The sequence below is a fragment of the Macaca thibetana genome, chromosome 20 (assembly GCF_024542745.1).
Source record: "Macaca thibetana thibetana isolate TM-01 chromosome 20, ASM2454274v1, whole genome shotgun sequence".
In the NCBI taxonomy this organism is placed as follows: Eukaryota; Metazoa; Chordata; class Mammalia; order Primates; family Cercopithecidae; genus Macaca; species Macaca thibetana.
Window position 1 is genome coordinate 33744637 of NC_065597.1, and position 19016 is coordinate 33763652.

Genomic DNA, 19016 nt, shown 5'->3' on the forward strand with positions numbered 1-19016 from the left:
GGGGGAGTGGGGCAGGGGTGAGCTCTTTTCTGGCACTCCCATTCCTCATTTCCTGCCGACTTCCAGCCTTGGCAGCGGGGCAGGGGTGACATTTATGCCTGCAGCTTTGCAGCTCAGGTCCTGGGGGCCCCTTCCTGTACATTGTTACCTGTTCCTCAAAGATGCACCTGCTGGACAGGTGGCACTGCCCTATTTGACAGGTGAGGTGCTGAGATTGCAGAGAGTCAAAGCCTGGCCTGCTGGCACGAAGCTTGGTAGTGTCAGGCTTGCAGGGGTGAGGTTGGGGACGGATGTGGCTGCTCTTCTGTTCTCCTAGGAAGGCAGGGTTGCAGGCTGGGCTCTGCCTGAGGACCTGGGGTTGGGATCCTTTCACCCTGCAAGGGAGGGATTGGGTGGTCCTGAACTTCAGAGCTGCCTCTGATAGGCATCTTTGGGAACATTCCCTAAGGGACAAGCCCTTCTCTCTTTGGAGCCTAGCCAGGCAGGGGGGCATGGTGTGTGTGGGTGGCTGTCACCAGGGAGGTAGGAAGCACATTGGTGAAAGCCATGTGGGGGGAGGGGGGCAGACAGCCCCGAATCTGATCCCAATTCTAGCTCCTTCTCACTGTGTAACTTGGGAAACATCCTTCAGTTCCCAGAGCCTTCGTCTGTAAAGGAATCATTGTGCCTCCGTCTCAGGGTGGGAGAAGGGATTAATTAAAGGAAATGATCTATTTGTTCATTCAGACAAATGTTCACTGGATGTCAGGCCCTGGGATGTGAAATAAGTGAATGGAATTTCCCTCACTGAACTTCTAGATGGGGGATGAGGGGCCAGGCATGATCTATGACATGGTAGGCTGGAAGGTGACAGGGCAAAGGAAAGAGCCAGGAGGGGGCATCGAATGGGGAGTGGGCTGAGTAGGCCCCTTTGAGAAAGTAATGAGCAACTCCAACATCTCAGAGAATAGCATTCTAAGTAGAAGAAACAGCATTTGCAAAGTCCCTGGGAGTGGGCATGTGCCAGTTGATTCAAGAAAGAGAAAATATCCATTGCAGTGGCACATGCCTGTAGTCCCTGCTACTCAGGAGGCTGGGGTGGGAGGATCACTTGAGCCTGCGAATTCGAGGCTGCAGTGAGCTGTGATTGTGCCACTGCACTCCAGTAAGACTCTGTCTCTTAAAACAAAAACAAAAACAAACAGCGTGGCCGAACGTGGTGGCTCATGCCTGTAATCCCAGCACTTTTGGAGGCTGAGGTGGGAGGAATGGTTGAGCTCAGGAGTTCAAGACCAGCCTGGGCAACATAGGGAGCCCCCATCTTTAGAAAAACAAACAAACAACGAAACATAGTGAGTGAGGGGAGAGTAGGTGACAAGGAGGTGGGGTGGGCATCGCCTCCTGTGTGACCAATTCCACAAGGAACCCACTCTGCAGTAGCTGCTGAGAGACCAGGGCCAGTTTGGACCCAGGCAGCAGCAAGTCTAACCTCACTCCTACATGCTGTGAGGGGCGTGTCCTCTCTCATTTCCTGCCGTCAGATGGCCTCTTCCTCAGGTCTTAAGGCTCAGAGGCCTCCCCAGCCATGCCCTGTGACCTCACCCGGACAGAGCCCCCCAGCTGGCTGCCGCCACCCCCCACTTGGGGAGGACTCTGTGTCAGCCCTGGCCAGACTCGGGGAGCCTCACAAAGAGTCCTTTCAACAGAGGTCATCCTGGGGGGACCAGGAGGGGAGCGGTGCCCTTCTGCCTGCGGGCATAAAGACCCCCTTTCTCTTCTGCAGCATCGGCTCCTTCTGGCAGGGGAAGGGGCCGAGTACAGGGAGATTATCATCCTTCTCTTTCAGTGTATGGGCAAGATGGTCCAAACAACGGCAGAGACTACAGGCTGCCGGCCTCGGACTGCCCTCGGAGTGGCCCGACCAGCAGCGGTGCTTCCGCCTCAGGGAGTGCCTCACAGCAAACAGCCCAGCACCCGTGGGCCTAGGGGTACCTGCCTAGGATCCTGGGACAGGAGAGAAGCCTCCCCAGGCGAGGTGTGAAGGGGTTGGGCTTGTAATGTCAGAGACCTCCCCAGCTCTGCTCTTCTGGGGTTCCACATCGGTGGCCGCTTCTTGGCTCTATTAGGGATTCCTCCTAGCCAGTCTTTACCTGGATTTTTACATTTGTATTTATTTATTTATTTTTAGAGACAGGGTGTCTGTCTGTCGCCCAGGCTGGATCATAGCTCACTGCAACCTCCACCTCCCGGCCTCAAGCGATCCTTCTACCTCACCCTCCCGAGAAGCTGGAACTACAGGTGTGTACCAGCGCAAACAGTTAATTTTTTTTTTTCTTTTTTCTTTTTGGTAGGAATGAGGCTTGCTATGTTGCCCAGGCGGGACCCGAACTCCTGGCCTCAAGTGATCTTCCTGCCTCAGCCTCCCAAAGCGCTGAGGTTGCAGGCATGAGTCACCGAGCCTGGCCTTTACTTGGATTTCTTACTCCTAACCTGGGTCAAGTCCCTCACATTGAAGTGTGACGTTCTGTGCTGGACAGGGACCTGCCCTTGGAGGGAAGCGGGCAGGAAACGGGGAGCACAGAGGGACAACTCAGGGGCTATGGAGAGGGGGAGCTCCTGGTCCGCCGAGTTGCCTGGGACAGAGTGTGTGCCTATGCCGGGGGTGAGAGGAGGGACAGGGCTTCCCAGGCAGAGCAGGCAGCACGTGCAGAGGCCTGGGGAGACCAGGCCTACCACAGACGTGCGGGAGTGGTGCGGGTGCTTGGCTGGGTGGGGACGGGCCAACAGGTCTTGCTCCAGAGCAGGGGCTTCATCCAGAAAGCACCAGGCCCTCACCCACGGTCCCATGTTAGCCCTTAGGAGGCAATTTTTGGAGAAGGTGGAAGTCAGGAGCAGGGACAGAAAGAGAGGAGCCAGCAGGGACCTGGCGAAGGTGAGGAGGTGGACGAGCCTGGCCAGTAATGGGCCCAAGGGTTGAGTCGACTGACCAGCTCAGGATGAACCCTGGGTTCTGACTTGAGCAACGGAGGGGTCTGGAGGAGTCACCAATGGGACTGGGAGCACTTGGGGAGGAGCAGGGTGGCTGGGGGCAGTCTGAGGAGCTGGTGGAACAACTTGGGGAGATGCCTACAGGATGGGTATGAGGCTAGGAGTGCTGGAGAGCTTGAGGAGAGAGTGGGATGAGGGGACGAGGGTGGGAGGAAAGGAGGAGGAAAAGTAAGGGGAGATGGAGGAAAGGGGAAAGAGAGAGAGAGAGAGAAGAGAGAAGAGAGCAGGAAAGCAAAGGAGAGGTTGAGCACAGTGGCTCACGTCTGTAATCCCAGCACTTTGGGAGGCCGAGGCGGGCAGATCATGAGGTCAGGAGTTTGAGACCAGCCTGCCCAACATAATGAAACCTCATCTCTACTAAAACTACAAAACTTAGCCGGGCATGGTGGTGCACACCTGTAATCCCACCTACTTAGAAGGTTGAGGCAGGAGAATTGCCTGAACCTGGGAGGCGGAGGTTGCAGTGAGGCCTGAGATTGCAACGTTGCACTCCAGCCTAGGCGACAGAGCAAGACTCTGACACAAAAAAAAAAAAAAAAAAAAAAAGGAGAAAGTGAAGGAAAGTGAGGCCAGGCACGGTGGCTCACACCTGTAATCCCAGCACTTTGGGAGGCCAAGGAGGGCAGATCACGAGGTCAGGAGTTTGAGACCAGGCTAGCTGATGTGGTAAAACCCTGTCTCTACTAAAAATACAAAAACTAGCTGGGTGTGATGGCGGGAGTCTGTAGTCCCAGCTACTCGGGAGGCTGAGGCAGGAGAATCGCTTGAACCCAGAAGGCGGAGCTTGCAGTGAGCCGAGATCGGGCCACCGCACTCCAGCCTGGGCGACAGAGCGAGACTCGAGATTTTGTCTCAAAAAAAAAAAAAAAAAAAAAAGAAAGAAAAGAAAGCAAAGAGGAAAGTGAAAGTGAGAACCCTGGAGCTGTGCACTGTGGCCCCTGCTTTCTGCGTGAGAGGAAAAGATGCTAGAACCACAGGAGAATGGCATGATTGACCTACCAGATTATGAGCATGTAGAAGATGAAGCTTTTCGTCCTTTCCCACCTGCAGTCTCTCCAGACAGACAAGATGATGAAGAGGCGGAACCTGATGAAGAGTCAGGAAGTGGAGCACCTGTTCCTGTACCTCCAAAGAGAACAGTTAAAAGAAATATACCCAAGCTGGATGCTAGAGATTAATTTCAGAGAGAGGACTTCCAGCCTTAAGGCATGTATTTGATAAGGCAAAATTCAAAGGTAAAGGTCATGAGGCTGAAGATTTGAAGACCCTAATCAGACACTTGGAACACTGGGCACGTAGGCTATTCCCTAAACTGCAGTTTGAGGATTGTATTGACAGAGTTGAATACCTGGGAAATGAAAAAGAAGTTCAGACTTATTTAAAACAAATTCGACTTTATCTCCCTATTTTACCTGAAGATTTTATTAGCAATAACGATGAAGTTGTGGAAAATAATGGACATGATGTAACTGCTACTGAATTAGATCCCTTTCTGACAAAGTCATCTGAAAGTGAGATGTTTGCTTCTGAGTCAAGTAGAAGCCTAACAGAAGAGCAACAACAAAAAATTGAGAGAAATAAACAACTGGCCTTAGAAAGAAGGCAGGCAAAGCTGCTAAGTAATAGTCCCTAGGAAATGATATGTTAATGAATACACCCAGGGCATAGACAGTTGAGGTTAATACTGATGAGGATCAAAAGGAGGAGTCAACTGGATTAAGGGAAGACATGCTAGACATTCCATATAATGATGCTCCTGCTAATACTTCTTTTTTTTTTTTTTTTTTTTTTTGAGACGGAGTCTCGCTCTGTCTCCCAGGCTGGAGTGCAGTGGCCGGATCTCGGCTCACTGCAAGCTCCGCCTCCCGGGTTCCCGCCATTCTCCTGCCTCAGCCTCCCGAGTAGCTGGGACTACAGGCGCCCGCCACCTCGCCCGGCTAGTTTTTTGTATTTTTTTTAGTAGAGACGGGGTTTCACCGTGTTAGCCAGGGTGGTCTCGATCTCCCGACCTCGTGATCCGCCCGTCTCGGCCTCCCAAAGTGCTGGGATTACAGGCTTGAGCCACCGCGCCCGGCCAGCTCCTGCTAATACTTCAAATGAAGAGGAGGAATTAAAATTAGAGGAAACACTCCTAGATTAGTCTTTCACAAATGTGCAACAGTAACTTGATTCTTCATCCAGAAATGTTACTGAATTGCTACATAAGTTTCCATTAAGATAAAATGTATCTGTTAACTCACCATCCTGCAAGCTTGGTGTTACTATGGTTTTTTTTTTGGTTGTAGTTTTTTGTTTGTTTGTTTGTTTCTGAGTTGGAGTTTCACTCTTGTTGCCCAGGCTGGAGTGAAATGGTACCATCTCTGCTCACTGCAGCTTCCACCTCCCTGGTTCAAGCGATTCTCCTACCTCAGTCTCCTGAGTAGCTAGGATTACAGGCATCTGCCACCATGCCTGGCTAATTTTTTGTATTTTTAATAGAGATGGGGTTTTACCATGCTGGCCAGGCTGGTCTTGAACTCCTGACCTCAGGTGATCCACCCACCTCAGCCTCCCAAACATCTGGGATTACAGGCATGAGCCACTGTGCCTGGCCATATTTTTTTCTTCTTTGAGTGAAAATCCTTAGGTAGTAAAATTTTTACAGATTCTTGTTTAAAATCTGGTATTTATTTATACTTATTTTTGTCACTTTAGATAGATCTATTCTCTTTAGTGTTTGTTTTTGTATAGATATGACTTTAGGGCCGGGTGCAGTGGCTCATGCCTGTAATCCCAACACTTTGGGAGGCTGAGGCAGGCGGATCACTAGGTTAGGAGATCAAGACCATACTGGCTAACACGGTGAAACCCGTCTCTACTAAAAATACAAAAAATTAGCCAGGCATGGTGGCGGGCGCCTGTAGGTACAGCTACTTGGGAGGCTGAGGCAGGAGAATGGCGTGAACCTGGGAGGCGGAGCTTGCAGTGAGCCGAGATCATGCCATTGCACTCCAGCCTGGGCAACAGAGCAAGACTCTGTCTCAAAAAAGAAAAATAATAAAATAAAATGAGTAGTAGGTAATAAGCAGTTTCTGCGGTTGATCTATCATTGAATGCCTTGTTTTCACTAAGTTGGAGGTTTTGTTTGTTTAGATGGAGTCTCACTCTGTTGCCCAAGCTGGAGTGCAGTGGTGAAATTTCGGCTCACTGCAACCTCTGCCTCTTGGGTTGAAGAGATTCTCCTGCCTCAGCTTCCCGAGTAGCTGGGATTATAAGCATGAGCCACCACGCCCAGCTACTTTTTTTTTTAATTTTATTATTATTATATTTCAAGTTCTAGGGTACACGTGCACAATGTGCATGTTTGTTACATATGTATACATGTGCCATGTTGGTGTGCTGCACCCATTAACTCATCATTTACATTAGGTATATCTCCTAATGCTATCCCTTCCCCTTCCCCCGACCCCACAACAGGCCCTGGTGTGTAATGTTCCCCATGCTGTGTCCAAGTGTTCTCATTGTTCAGTTCCCACCTATGAGTGAGAACATGCAGTGTTTGGTTTTCTGTCCTTGCGATAGTTTGCTCAGACTGATGGTTTCCAGGTTTATCCATGCCCCTACAAAAGACATGAACTCATCCTTTTTTATGGCTGCATAGTATTCCATGGTGTGTATGTGCCACATTTTCTTGATCCAGTCTACCATTGATGGATATTTGGGTTGGTTCCAAGTCTTTGCTCTTGTGAATAGTGCCGCATTAAACATACGTGTGCATGTGTCTTTATAGCAGCATGATTTATAATCCTTTGGGTATATACCCAGTAATGGGATGGCTGGGTCAAATGGTATTTCTAGTTCTAGTTCCTTGAGGAATCGCCACACTGTCTTCCACAATGGTTGAACTAGTTTACAGTCCCACCAACAGTGTAAAAGTGTTCCTATTTCTCCACATCCTCTCCAGCACCTGTTGTTTCCTGACTTTTTAATGATCCCCATTCTAACTGGTGTGAGATGGTATCTCATTGTGGTTTTGATTTGCATTTCTCTGATGGCCAGTGATGATGAGCATTTTTTTCGTATGTCTGTTGGCTGCATAAATGTCTTTGAGAAGTGTCTGTTCATATCCTGTGACCACTTTTTGTTGGGGTTATTTGATTTTTTCTTGTAAATTTGTTTAAGTTCTTTGTAGATTCTGGATATTAGCCCTTTGTCAAATGGGTAGATTGCAAAAATTTTCTCCCATTCTGTAGGATGCCTGTTTACTCTGATGGTAGTTTCTTTTGCTGTACAGAAGCTCTTTAGTTTAATTAGATCCCATTTGTCAGTTTTGGCTTTTGTTGCCATTGCTTTTGGTGTTTTAGACATGAAGTCCTTGCCCATGCCTATGTCCTCAATGGTATTGCCTAGGTTTTCTTCTAGGGTTTTTGTGGTTTTAGGTCTAACATTTAAGTCTTTAATCCATCTTGAATTAATTTTTGTAAGGTGTAAGGATGGGATCCAGTTTCAGCTTTCTACATATGGCTCGCCAGTTTTCCCAGCACCATTTATTAAACAGGGAATCCTGGCCGGGCGCGGTGGCTCACGCCTGTAATCCCAGCACTTTGGGAGGCCGAGGTGGGCGGATCACGAGGTCAGGAGATCGAGACCATCCTGGCTAACACGGTGAAACCCCGTCTCTACTAAAAATGCAAAAAATTAGCCGGGCGAGGCGGCGGGCGCCTGTAGTCCCAGCTACTCGGGAGGCTGAGGCAGGAGAATGGCGTGAACCTGGGAGGCGGAGCTTGCAGTGAGCCGAGATCACGCCATTGCACTCCAGCCTGGGTGACTAAGCGAGACTCTGTCTCAAAAAAAAAATAAATAAATAAAATAAATAAATAAATAAATAAATAAATCAACAGGGAATCCTTTTCCCCCTTTTTTTTTTTTTGTCAGGTTTGTCAAAGATCAGATGGTTGTAGATGTGTGGTATTATTTCTGAGGGTTCTGTTCTGTTCCACTGGTCTATATCTCTGTTTTGGTACCAGTACCATGCTGTTTTGGTTACTGTAGCCTTGTAGTATAGCTTAAAGTCAGGTAGCATGATGCCTCCAGCTTTGTTCTTTTAGCTTATGATTGTCTTGGCAATGTGCACGCCCAGTTAATTTTTGTATTTTTAGTAGACACGGGAAGTAGGAGGGGAGGGAGAGAAAGAAGGGATGAGAAAGCCTAGGCTAGAGCCAGGTGGAGCACAAGGCAGAGGCCTTCTCCCCAGTTCTCCCGCCGCCCTGTCTTCCACACACAGCCCAGGCTCACAGGCCAGGGAGGGCGGCTGGGACAGGCCTTGGGCGGGTCTGTTTCCCACCTCCCAGAGGAGAAAGTGGGGATGAGCCACAACCAGGAGACCTGGTAGGACACAGCAGGAACTTCTTGATTAAACAGCAGAGCATGGGCTGGGTGCTGTGGCTCACGCCTGTACTCACACTCATCCCAGCACTTTGGGAGGCTGAGGTAGGAAGACTGCTTAAGCCCATGAGTTTAAGACCAGCCTGGGTAACATAATGAGATCCTGTCTCTACAAAAATAAAATAAAATAAGGAGCAGAACAGTCCCACAGGGAAGGGGTCTCCTCCTAGGAGCCCTGGCCTTACCCGAGGCAAGGGACTGGCCACCATGACCTCTCAAAGGGCACAGGCTACATGGTGTTTCTTGGGGTTGATGGCACCCCATGGGGAAGGTGGGTTTTCTGCTCTGTGCCTCAGTTTCCCTCCGTAAGGCAGAGTTGTGGTTAGTGGCCTGGGTTTAATGACAGGGCAGGGTGGGGGCTCTGTAACTCAAGCCTGGGGGGTGATGTCGCTGCGTGTCCATGTCCAGGTGGGCCCTGTGGCCTCCTCCTCCCCCCCACCCCCAGCCTTTGTTCCAGGAAAGGCAGGAAAAGGCAGCTGGAGGAGAAGGGTGGAGGGCTGGAACCTGTGGAGTGTTTCCAGGGAAAAAGTAATCTTTCCACGGAACGGCCAGCCAGTGCCACCTCCCCCATTCCACCCCACTCCCACCCTTCCCCTCCCGGCCGCCGCCTCCATTTCTTCCTCCCTCACTTTCTGGCAGAAGGAGCCCAGCAGCTGGAAAAACCATGCTCTTCTCCCAACTCCCACCCTTAGCACTGCCCAACCCCAGGCGCCTGCGGGCAGGGCAGGGGTGTGTGAGAGTGTATGTGTGTGAGTGTATGAGAGTGTGTGTGAGAATGTGTGTGAATATGTGTGTGTGAGAGTGTGTGTATGAGTGTGTGTGCATGTGTGAGAGTAAATGTGTGAGTGTGAGGGAATGTGTGTGTGTGCATGAGGGAATGTGTGGTTGAGTGTGTGTGCATGAGGGAATGTGTGTTGGAGTGTGTGTGCATGTGTGAGTGTGAATGTGTGTGTTTGAGTGTGAATATCCATGTGTCTTTGAGTGTGCATGTGTGTTTGAGTGTGAGTGTGCATGTGTGCTTGTGAGTGTGCGTGTGTGTTTGAGTGTGAGTGTGTGAGAGTGCATGTGCACGCATGGCTGCCGCTGACATAACCCAGGTGCATGTGAGGACATGGGAGTAGCGTGGCCATCACCTGTAGTGGACGCTGGAGAGAAGCAGTGTGCATAAAGGCAGAAGGAAACCGGCTTGAATCCACCCCCTGGAGCCTCTCAGTTTTGCCACCTGCATGTGGGGTGGCACTGGCCCTGCTTCCCTAGGGCTGATGTGTCACAGGGAAGCCAAGGTGGAAAGGGCAGGAACAGGTCTCAGTCCTCCTGGCTATCAACAGTGCTCATAGCAACCTTCGAAGCAGGTACTGCTATTGTCCCTTCATCCCATGTGGGGAGTCTGAGGCTCAGGGGTGTAAAGTGGCTTGCAGCTGGCAAGTAGCTGACTTGAGACCAGAACCCCGGTCTGCCTCACTTCAGGGCATCTCTCCCAACCCTGCACTGCTGCCCCAGGTCACACCGAGGCCTGACCACCTCATCCTCCCTCCAGGCTCTGGGATTCAGTTCCTGTCCCCTGGGCAATTAGCTGCTCCTCCTCTGCCTGTAGGGCCTGAGGCCCTTCCTTGACTCAGGGATGTTCAGCAGGTTGTCCCAGGCCAAAAAATCTCATCAGGTCACCTGGTCCAACCCCTTGTCATTCATTTGGTTAACCCCGAGGCCCCAGGCCTAGTGCTTAAGGTTGCAAAGTACATCCAGCCAGAGCTGGGGCTCCAGCCCCCTTGCCTGGTGGTCCAGGAATGAGCTGTTTTTCTCCCTTCCTTCTCCCAGGCAGATTGGCTCCTGGAGGGGCTGTCAGCATAGACACACCCCCCTTCCTCTCTCTCCTCCGCCGTCCCCAAGCCCCACCGCCATTTCCCTGCCCTCCTCAAATGGGGGGCTCAGCTGCGGGGAGAAGCTGAGGTTCCCGGACATCCCTCCCTGCCCCTGGGCATGGATCCCTGTTGGGATTCATGGATCCCATAGGCTGCTCTGAGGGACCCAGGCCTTCCCCAGCCCCCATGTCTGCCCGCTCCTCCCAGTATAAACACCATGGTTAATAACGTATATTTGCCCAGGGGCACGCAGCCTCTCAACAGCAAGCCCATAACTTCCAACCAGCACCACATGGAGGGTGTCAGAGGACCGCTGGGACATTAGTGCCCTGTGCCTGACACAGGCCTCACGGGCCAGCACGCCCCAGGTGGGCCAGCCTCATTGCATTGCACAGCCACAGCAGGTCCACCTCCCTTTATGGTGTATGGTTGTAAAAATGGGTGACCCAGAAAAACTCCTTTTAAACTATTTTGAAACTTCTGATGTTGAGGCTCCTGCATACGCCGTCTTCTATCGTGTAAACCTAGGTACTTGAAACCAGCCCCTTGGTTGGTCTGGCTGGAAGCCAATCCAACACCACTGGGGGTCGGGGGGATGCTGGGCCAGCAGGAAGTGGCAAGAACAGTGGTGCCCAAGGGCCAGGTGCGGTGGCTCATGCCTGTAATCTCAGCACTTTGGGAGGCCGAGATGGGCGGATCATGAGGTCAGGAGTTCGAGACCAACCTGGCCAACAGAGTGAAACCCCATCTCTACTAAAAATACAAAAAAAATAAAATAAAATAAATTAGCCAGACGTGGTGGCAGGCGCCTGTAATCCCAGCTACTCGGGAGGCTGAGGCAGGAGAATTGCTTGAACCTGGAAGGCGGACGTTGCAGTGAGCCGAGATTGCACCATTGCACTCCAGCCTGGCAACAGTATGAGACTCGGTCTCAAAAAAAAAAAAAAAAAAAAAAAAAAAACACAACCCCCCCCCCCCCAAAAAAAACAGTGTCGCCTTACCCATTATTGCCTTTTCCCTGAGTCCAATCCACCACTCCCCTGCCCTAGAGGTTTTTTCTCCTCTTCTCGCTATACTGGTACACCCCACAGGTTAGGGTTTATCTGGGATTGCAGGTGCCATAAAGATAAGAAAGGATTGCATTGATTCATTATGTTGATTGATTTCAGCTCTGGACTCCATAGAACTAAATTGGAATCCTGATTCTGCCACTTACTTGTGATTTCGAGCAAGCAACACTACCTCTTAGAACCTGTTTCTTCATTTGTAAAGCAGGCTGTTATCCATTCATTCACATCCACGCATTCATCCATCCACTCACCTGTGAATCCACTCACCCACTCACTCACTCACCTGTCCATTCACTTCTTGATATGTACTAAGGGCCAGTGTCTGGCCCAGGTCCTAGAAGGTGAAACAGGCTCATGAAGACTAGATCTGTTATCATGTAGTCCTTATTTCCATGATGAAACATATTTCTGGGCCGGGCGTGGTGGCTTACACCTATAATCTCAGCACTTTGGGAGGCTGAGGCAGGCAGATCACTTGAGGTGAGGAGTTCGAGACCAGCCTGGCCAACATGGCGAAACCCCGTCTCTACTTAAAAAAAAAAAAATGTAGCTGGGTGTGGTGGTGGGCACCTGTAATCCCAGCTACTTGGGAAGCTGAGACAAAAGAATCACTTGAACCCAGGAGGTGGAGGTTGCAGTAAGCCGAGATTGCGCCACTGCACTCCAGCCTGGGCAACAGAGCCAGACTCCATCTCAAAAAGAAAAGAAAAGAAAAGAAAAAGAAACATATTTCTGAATTTTACAGACCTAGACTTCAAATGAGCACTGTAAATATCAAAAGGCAATGCTTAGGCCAGTATATCTGCCCGGGGCCATGCGGCCTCTCTACAGCCATTACCCCTGCAAGCCCATGTAACAACCAGCCAGCGCCACACGGATTGTGTCAGAGGATGCTGCGCGGTTGCTGCCCCAGCGCGACACCGGCCTCACGGGCCAGCACACCCCAGGTGGGCCGGCCTAACCACCTTGCGTGGCCACAGCAGGGCTATCTACCTTTGCAGTGTATGGTTGTAAAAATGGGTGACCCAGAAAAATGCCTTTTAAACTATTTTGAAACTTCTAATATTGAGGCTCCTGCATACGCATAGTCTTCTATGGTGTAAACCCTAAAGCTGTCACTGGGGCAGGGAACAGAGCTGAGCCGTCCCTTGGCTGAGCCAATGTGGGGAGGCTTCCAGGAGGAGGGGTTTTGGGGAGCTGTGTGCCAGTCTAGAGGTGACTTGTTTAGGGATGATGCCTAAGGCACGGAGGGGAGTGGAAGGTGGCTGGGGCCCGGGAAAGATCCAGAACCAGAACATCTGCCCAGAGGCCCACGGCCTTCCCAGAGCCAGGCTGGCCAGCACAACCAAGGGCAGGGAGGATGGGATGCAGCCACAAGATGAGGCCCCAGGCTTGCTGGGAAGGTACTAGGGTGGAAGGGGGCCTCCACCAGCCATAGAGTCAGCCAGTACTGTAACTTCCCAAGGGGTCCACCTTGCCTGCTGCCTAGACAGAGCTAATTAATCAAGACAGGGGAATTGCAATAGAGAAAGAGTAATTCACACAGAGCCAGCTGTGCGGGAGATCAGAGTTTTATTATTACTCAAATCAGTCTCCCCGAGCATTTGGGAAGCAGAGTTTTTAAGGATAACTTGGTGGGTGGGGGAAGCCAGCGAGCCAGGAGTGCTGATTGGTCAGGGATGAAATCATAGGGATCAGATCAGATGAGCCAGTTTACTGATCTGGGTGGTGCCAATTGATCCATCAAGTACAGAGTCTGCAAAATATCTCAAGCACAGAGCAGATTAGGGAAGGTCAGAATCTTGTCAGAATCTCCAGCTGCATGACTCCTAAACCATAATTTCTAATCTTGTGGCTAATGTTAGTCCTACAAAGGCAAGCTAGTCCCCAGGCAAGAAGGAGGTCTGTTTTGGGAAAGTGCTGTTACCGTCTTCGTTTAAACTATAAACTATGAACTAAGTTTCTCCCAAAGTTAGTTCAGCCTACGCCCAGGAATGAACAAGGACAGCTTAGAGGTTAGAAGCAAGATGGAGTCAGTTAAGTTAGATCTGTTTCACTGTCTCAGTCATTAATTTTGCAAAGGCAGTTTCAATAGCAGCCCCAAAGCTGTTGCCTTCCCTGGACTCAGCTTAGCTCATCAGACGCTAAACTCTGTGCTTTCTGGTGCCCAGTCTGAGCTCTGCGGACACCGTACCTGCCCTGGGGAGTTGACACTTGGCGGGGACACGGACACTGCCCCCAGCTCCCCGGGTTGGTGCCCCCTTCCCTCAGCCGCTGCAGCTGTGAGCTGCCAGGAGCTCGAAGCTCTCCAGAGGACGCCTTTGGTTGATGAGAGCCGTGCTGCTGGACCTGCCCAGGAGGTTATGAGCGATGGTTGAAGGCCAGCAGTGTGGGTTGGGTGGGGGTGCGGGGTGGGGCTGTAGAGCAGCCTAGTCCCCTTGCCTCTTGATTTCACAGCCTCTTTGGTGCCATTCGTGCCCTGAAACTCCCCTTCAGATCAGGCTGGGGCAAGATTTCTCCCAAAACCACATCTTGGCCCAGCCCTGCCCTGCTTCTCACTCTTACAGTTTTCTTGAGATCACAGTAAAACTCCTGCACAAGAATTCCCATCTCTGGCTCTGTTTCTGGGGGACTTGATGCCCACAAACTTGGCGATCTCTCCCACTGAATGTACATCAGAGGTGGTGGGGAGTGACAGGGCACAATGGCTCACACCTGTAATCCCAGCACTTTGGGAGGCCAAGGAGAACAGATCACAAGGTCAGGAGATCGAGACCATCCTGGTTAACATGGTGAAACCGCGTCTCTACTAAAAATACAAAAAAAATTAGCCGAGTGTGGTGGCGGGCACCTGTAGTCCCAGCTACTCAGGAGGCTGAGGCAGGAGGATAGCGTGAACCTGGGAGGCGGAGCTTGCGGTGAGCCAAGATCCCGCCACTATACTCCAGCCTGGGTGACTGAGCAAGACTCTGTCTCAAAAAAAAAAAAAAAAAAAAAGAGATAGTGGAGAGTGTGGCCCAATCTTGAGGGCACAGGAAAGCCTCCCAGAAAAGGTGACATTTGAATTTGGGTCTTGAAGGTTCAGTAAGAATTGCCCAGTGGGCTGGTCCAAGTCCAATGGTGTTTACAACTAATCAGTCACAACCAGTAGCAGATTTCTTTGTTCCTTCTCTTCTCTCACTGCTTCACCTGACCAGCTTAAAAAAAAAAAAAAAGAAAAAGAAAAAGAAAAAATAGCCAGGTGCAGTGGCTCACGCCTGTAATCCCAACACTTTGGGAGGCTGAGGCAGGCAGATCACCTGAGGTTGGGAGTTCGAGACCAGCCTGACCAACATAAAGAAACCCCGTCTCTACTAAAAATACAAAATTAGCTAGGCTTGGTGGCTCATGCATGTAATCCCAGCTACTCCAGAGGCTGAAGCAGGAGAATTGCTTGAACCTGGAAGTCGGAGGTTGCGGTGAGCCAAGATCATGCCATTGCACTCCAGTCTGGGCAACAAGAGTGAAACTCCATCTCAAAAAAAAAAAAAAAAAAAAGGAATTGCTCAGTTGAAAGTTGCCTGCTATGTTAGATAAAGCTGCCTGCTGTAATTGCTGAAGATGAGGGGAAGACAGGTTAGGAAAAGGAGCAGCCTGAGCAAAGGGCCTGAGACAGGGAGAGGCAGGGCACAGACAGGAAGAGATTGGACCTGTGGCTGGAGGGCAGGGATATGGAAGGGAGGTAGGAGATGAGATTAAAAAGGAATTTAGGCTGAGCACTGTGGCTCAAGCCAGTAATCCCAGCACTTTGGGAGGCTGAGGTGGGTGGATCATTTAAGGCCAAGAGTTGACATGAGCTTGGTCAACATAGTGAAACCCTGCCTCTACTAAAAACTACAAAAATTAGGCCAGGCATGGTGGCTCACACCTGTAATCCCAGCACTTTGGGAGGCTGAGGTGGGTGGATCACTTGAGGTCAGGAGTTTGAGACCCGGCTGGCCAACATGGCGAAACCCCATCTCTACTAAAAATACAAAAATTAGCCAGGTGTGTGTCAGCCTGTACTCCCAGCTACTCAGGAGGCTGAGGCAGGAGAATCACTTGAACCAGGGAGGTGGAAGTTGCAGTGAGCCGAGATTGCGCCACTGCAGTCTAGCCTGGGTGACAGAGCAAGACTCTGTCTCAGAAATAAGGAATTTAGTGCCAGCACAGAGAGAGAATGCCTGTCACCATGTAAGCCAGGAGCTGTGAGTTCACACCACCCACCACCCCTCTGTCTTGCACACACACAGTCGCGGCTGATGGACCGTCACACTCTTTCTTGTTGAGCCCAGACAGAGCCTCAGAATCCTCAACGCTGTGCCCTGGCAGGTTCTATCTACTGATGGAATTATCACGAGGTGACACCCATTGACTGTCCCTGTCCCGGGCCAAGCCCAGGCTGGACCTATGAGATGTGGGCTGAGTCCAGAGGCCTCCTGAAAATGGGCCTGAGTACAGTAGGGGTCTCCCTGGGGAAGCATCCATTGTGGCCCATAAATAGGTTAGGCGGTCAGGAAACGGGAAATCCTGAAACACAATGAGCCCTGCTGTGCAGGGGTTTCCTCCGGGCTGAGGGCCGGACTGAGGATACTTCTTGGGCCAAATGCCTTGCTGAAGCAGGACTCCTGTTTGCTGGCCCCAGGCACCAGCTCTTCCCACAGCTCTCAGGGGGACTCAAGGCCCAGCCTCACCCCACCCAGCCCAGTGAGGGCAGCTCAGGACAGCCCAGGACGAGCCAGGACAGGCAGGGTCCCACTGAGGGGACAGCGATTATCCGCTCGGTTCCCAGCTGAGCCCTGGCACCAGGCACTGGTGGGAGCTGCTGCGGTAGCCAGGTGGGGGCCAGGGAATGGATGAACCCCCTCCAGGGTCAGTGAGTGCTTCTGCCAGGCCTTCCAAGCCCAGGGGCCTGCACACCTCTAAAGTCTGTGTCTGTGGACCTGTCTCTAACCAGGGCTCCCCAAGGGCACAGTAAGCCCCAAACTGACCCTCCCTGGACCCCAACAACAGAGGCATAATGTAGTCCCTCAATAGAGAACCAGGTAGCCTATAAAACTATGCTCTAGAAAAATTCTATTAAATAGGCAAGTAACAAAACACAAAGTCCTATAGGATCCCAATGCTGTTAAAATGCAAACAACAGGCTGGGCGCGGTGGCTCATGCTTATAATCCCAGCAGTTTGGGAGGCTGAAGTGGGCGGATCACAAGATCAGGAGTTCAAGACCAGCCTGGCCAATATGGTGAAATCCTGTCTGTACTAAAAAATACCAAAAAAATTAGCCGGGCTTGGTGGCAAATGCCTGTAATCTCAGCTACTCAGGAGGCTGAGGCAGAAGAATTGCTTGAACCCGGGAGGCAGAGGTTGCAATGAGCCGAGATCACACCACTGCATTCCAGCCTGGATGACAGAGTGAGACTCCATTAAAAAAAAAAAAAAAAAAAAAAAAAAAAAGGCCGGGCGCGGTGGCTCAAGCCTGTAATCCCAGCACTTTGGGAGGCCGAGACGGGCGGATCACGAGGTCGGGAGATCGAGACCATCCTGGCTAACACGGTGAAACCCCGTCTCTACTAAAAAAATACAAAAAACTAGCCGGGCGAGGTGGTGGGCGCCTGTAGTCCCAGCTACTCGGGAGGCTGAGGCAGGAGAATGGCGTGAACCCGGGAGGCGGAGCTTGCAGTGAGCTGAGATCCGGCCACTGCACTCCAGCCTGGGCGACAGAGCGAGACTCCGTCTCAAAAAAAAAAAAAAAAAAAAGTACAAACAGCAATCTGTGTTCGTGTGTGTATACATGCATGTGCACGGAAAAGGCAGGAAGGAGAAGCGTCACATGTCAAGGTAGTGGGGATTATTATTTTCTTCTTTGTGCTTTTCTGGACTTCCTAAATTTTCTACAGTGAACTTTGTAATCATTTTAAAAAAGGAAAAAAAAAAAAAAAAGAAAAAAAGGCTGGGTGTGGTGAGGTGCGCCTGGAGTCCTGGCTACTTGGAAGGCTGAGATGGGAGGATCACTTGAGCCCAGGAGATAGAGGCTGCAGTGAGCTATGATCATGCTACTGCATTCCAGCCTGAGCAACAGAGCAAGAGTGTCTAATAATAATAATAATAATAATGTTTTTAAAGAAAAAAACACCCGAATCCTACAATACCTGTTTTCTTTTAAGTACCATGTTTACAAATAATTTTTAAAGCAGTAGGGAAATAAATGCTGATAGAGACTGTAACACTGAGGGGAAAACAGGATGCGACATTGTATACATGGTATGTAAAGCAGGGGATGCTCAGGACAGGAGGGGACAGGAAGGAAGCACACAAGATTAGAGTCACTGACTTCAGGGGGGCCATCGCCACAGGCCCCGTCATCTATAGCATAGGACAATGCCCACACCCTTGCATACACTGCATACCACTAGTTTTTTACAGTTTTGGCAATCCAGTGCATGGAACGTAGTGTCTTGTAATTTGCACATCCTTGATCACTGAGCCTCGTGTTTCTTCCCAATGCTTCATTACAAAAATTTTCCGCATGTAGAAAAGTGGAAAGAATTGTACAATGGGCCGGGCACAGTGGCTCATGCCTGTGATCTCAGTACTTTGGGAGGCTGAGGCAGATGGATCATGTGAGCCCACAAGTTCGAGACCAGCATGGGCAATGTGGCAAATCCCTGTCTCTACTAAAAACACAAAAAATTAGCCAGGAGTGGTGGCATGTGCCTGTAGTCCCAGCTACCAGGGAGGCTGTGGTAGGAGAATCATCTGAGTCCGGGGAGTTGAGCCTGCAGTGATGCAGTGAGCCATGATCACACCACTGCACTCCAGCCTGGGCGACGGCAGTGAGACTCTGTCTCAAAGAAAAAAAAAAATTTACAGTGAACACCCATCTACCCACCATATGGGTTCTGCAACTAATATTTTACTAGATTTGCTTTAGCACATATCTATCTGTCCATCCCTATTTTTTAAATGTATATTTCATTGTAAATTACAGACATCAGACACTTCGTCCCTAAACACTTGGGCATGCATATTATTCACTAGAATTGAATATTTGTTCATAGTTCTTCCCCCACCCCAGGTAAATTTTACATATGGTAATGTAACAATTTTTTTTTTTGAGACGGGATCTCACTATGTTGCCCAGGTTGGTCTCGAACTCTTGGCTTTAAGCAATCCTCCCACCTTGGCCTCCCAAAGTGCTGGGATTACAGGCATGAGTCACCACGCCTGGTCTGGTAATGTAACAATCTTAAGTGTGTCATTTGATTAGTGATGACAAATGCATACACCTGTGTAACCCAGTTCCCTGTCATGATACAGAACACGATCCCCAGAAAACTGCATCCCCACCACCTGCTATCTAGTCAATATCTAACCCACCATTCTCCTGAGGCAATCAGGAATGCCTGACTGCTCTTACGTTTTCATCATAGATTAGTTTTGCCTATTCTGAAACTTCCCATAAATGGAATCATGCCACTTGTGCCTGTTTGTCTGGCTTCTTTCATTCGACATTATGTCTGTGAGGTTTATCCATTTGTGATAGTCATTGCAATAGTTAACTACTATTGTTAAACAGTGTTTCACTGTATAGATAGACACATTGTTTATTCATTCTC

The 19016-nt window shown here is 50.3% G+C and overlaps 1 pseudogene; it reads left to right on the top strand.

Moving 5' to 3' along the window:
* Nucleotides 1-3973: 3973 nt before the first annotated feature.
* Nucleotides 3974-13758, top strand: LOC126944114 (TIMELESS-interacting protein-like; annotated as a pseudogene).
* Nucleotides 13759-19016: the final 5258 nt, after the last annotated feature.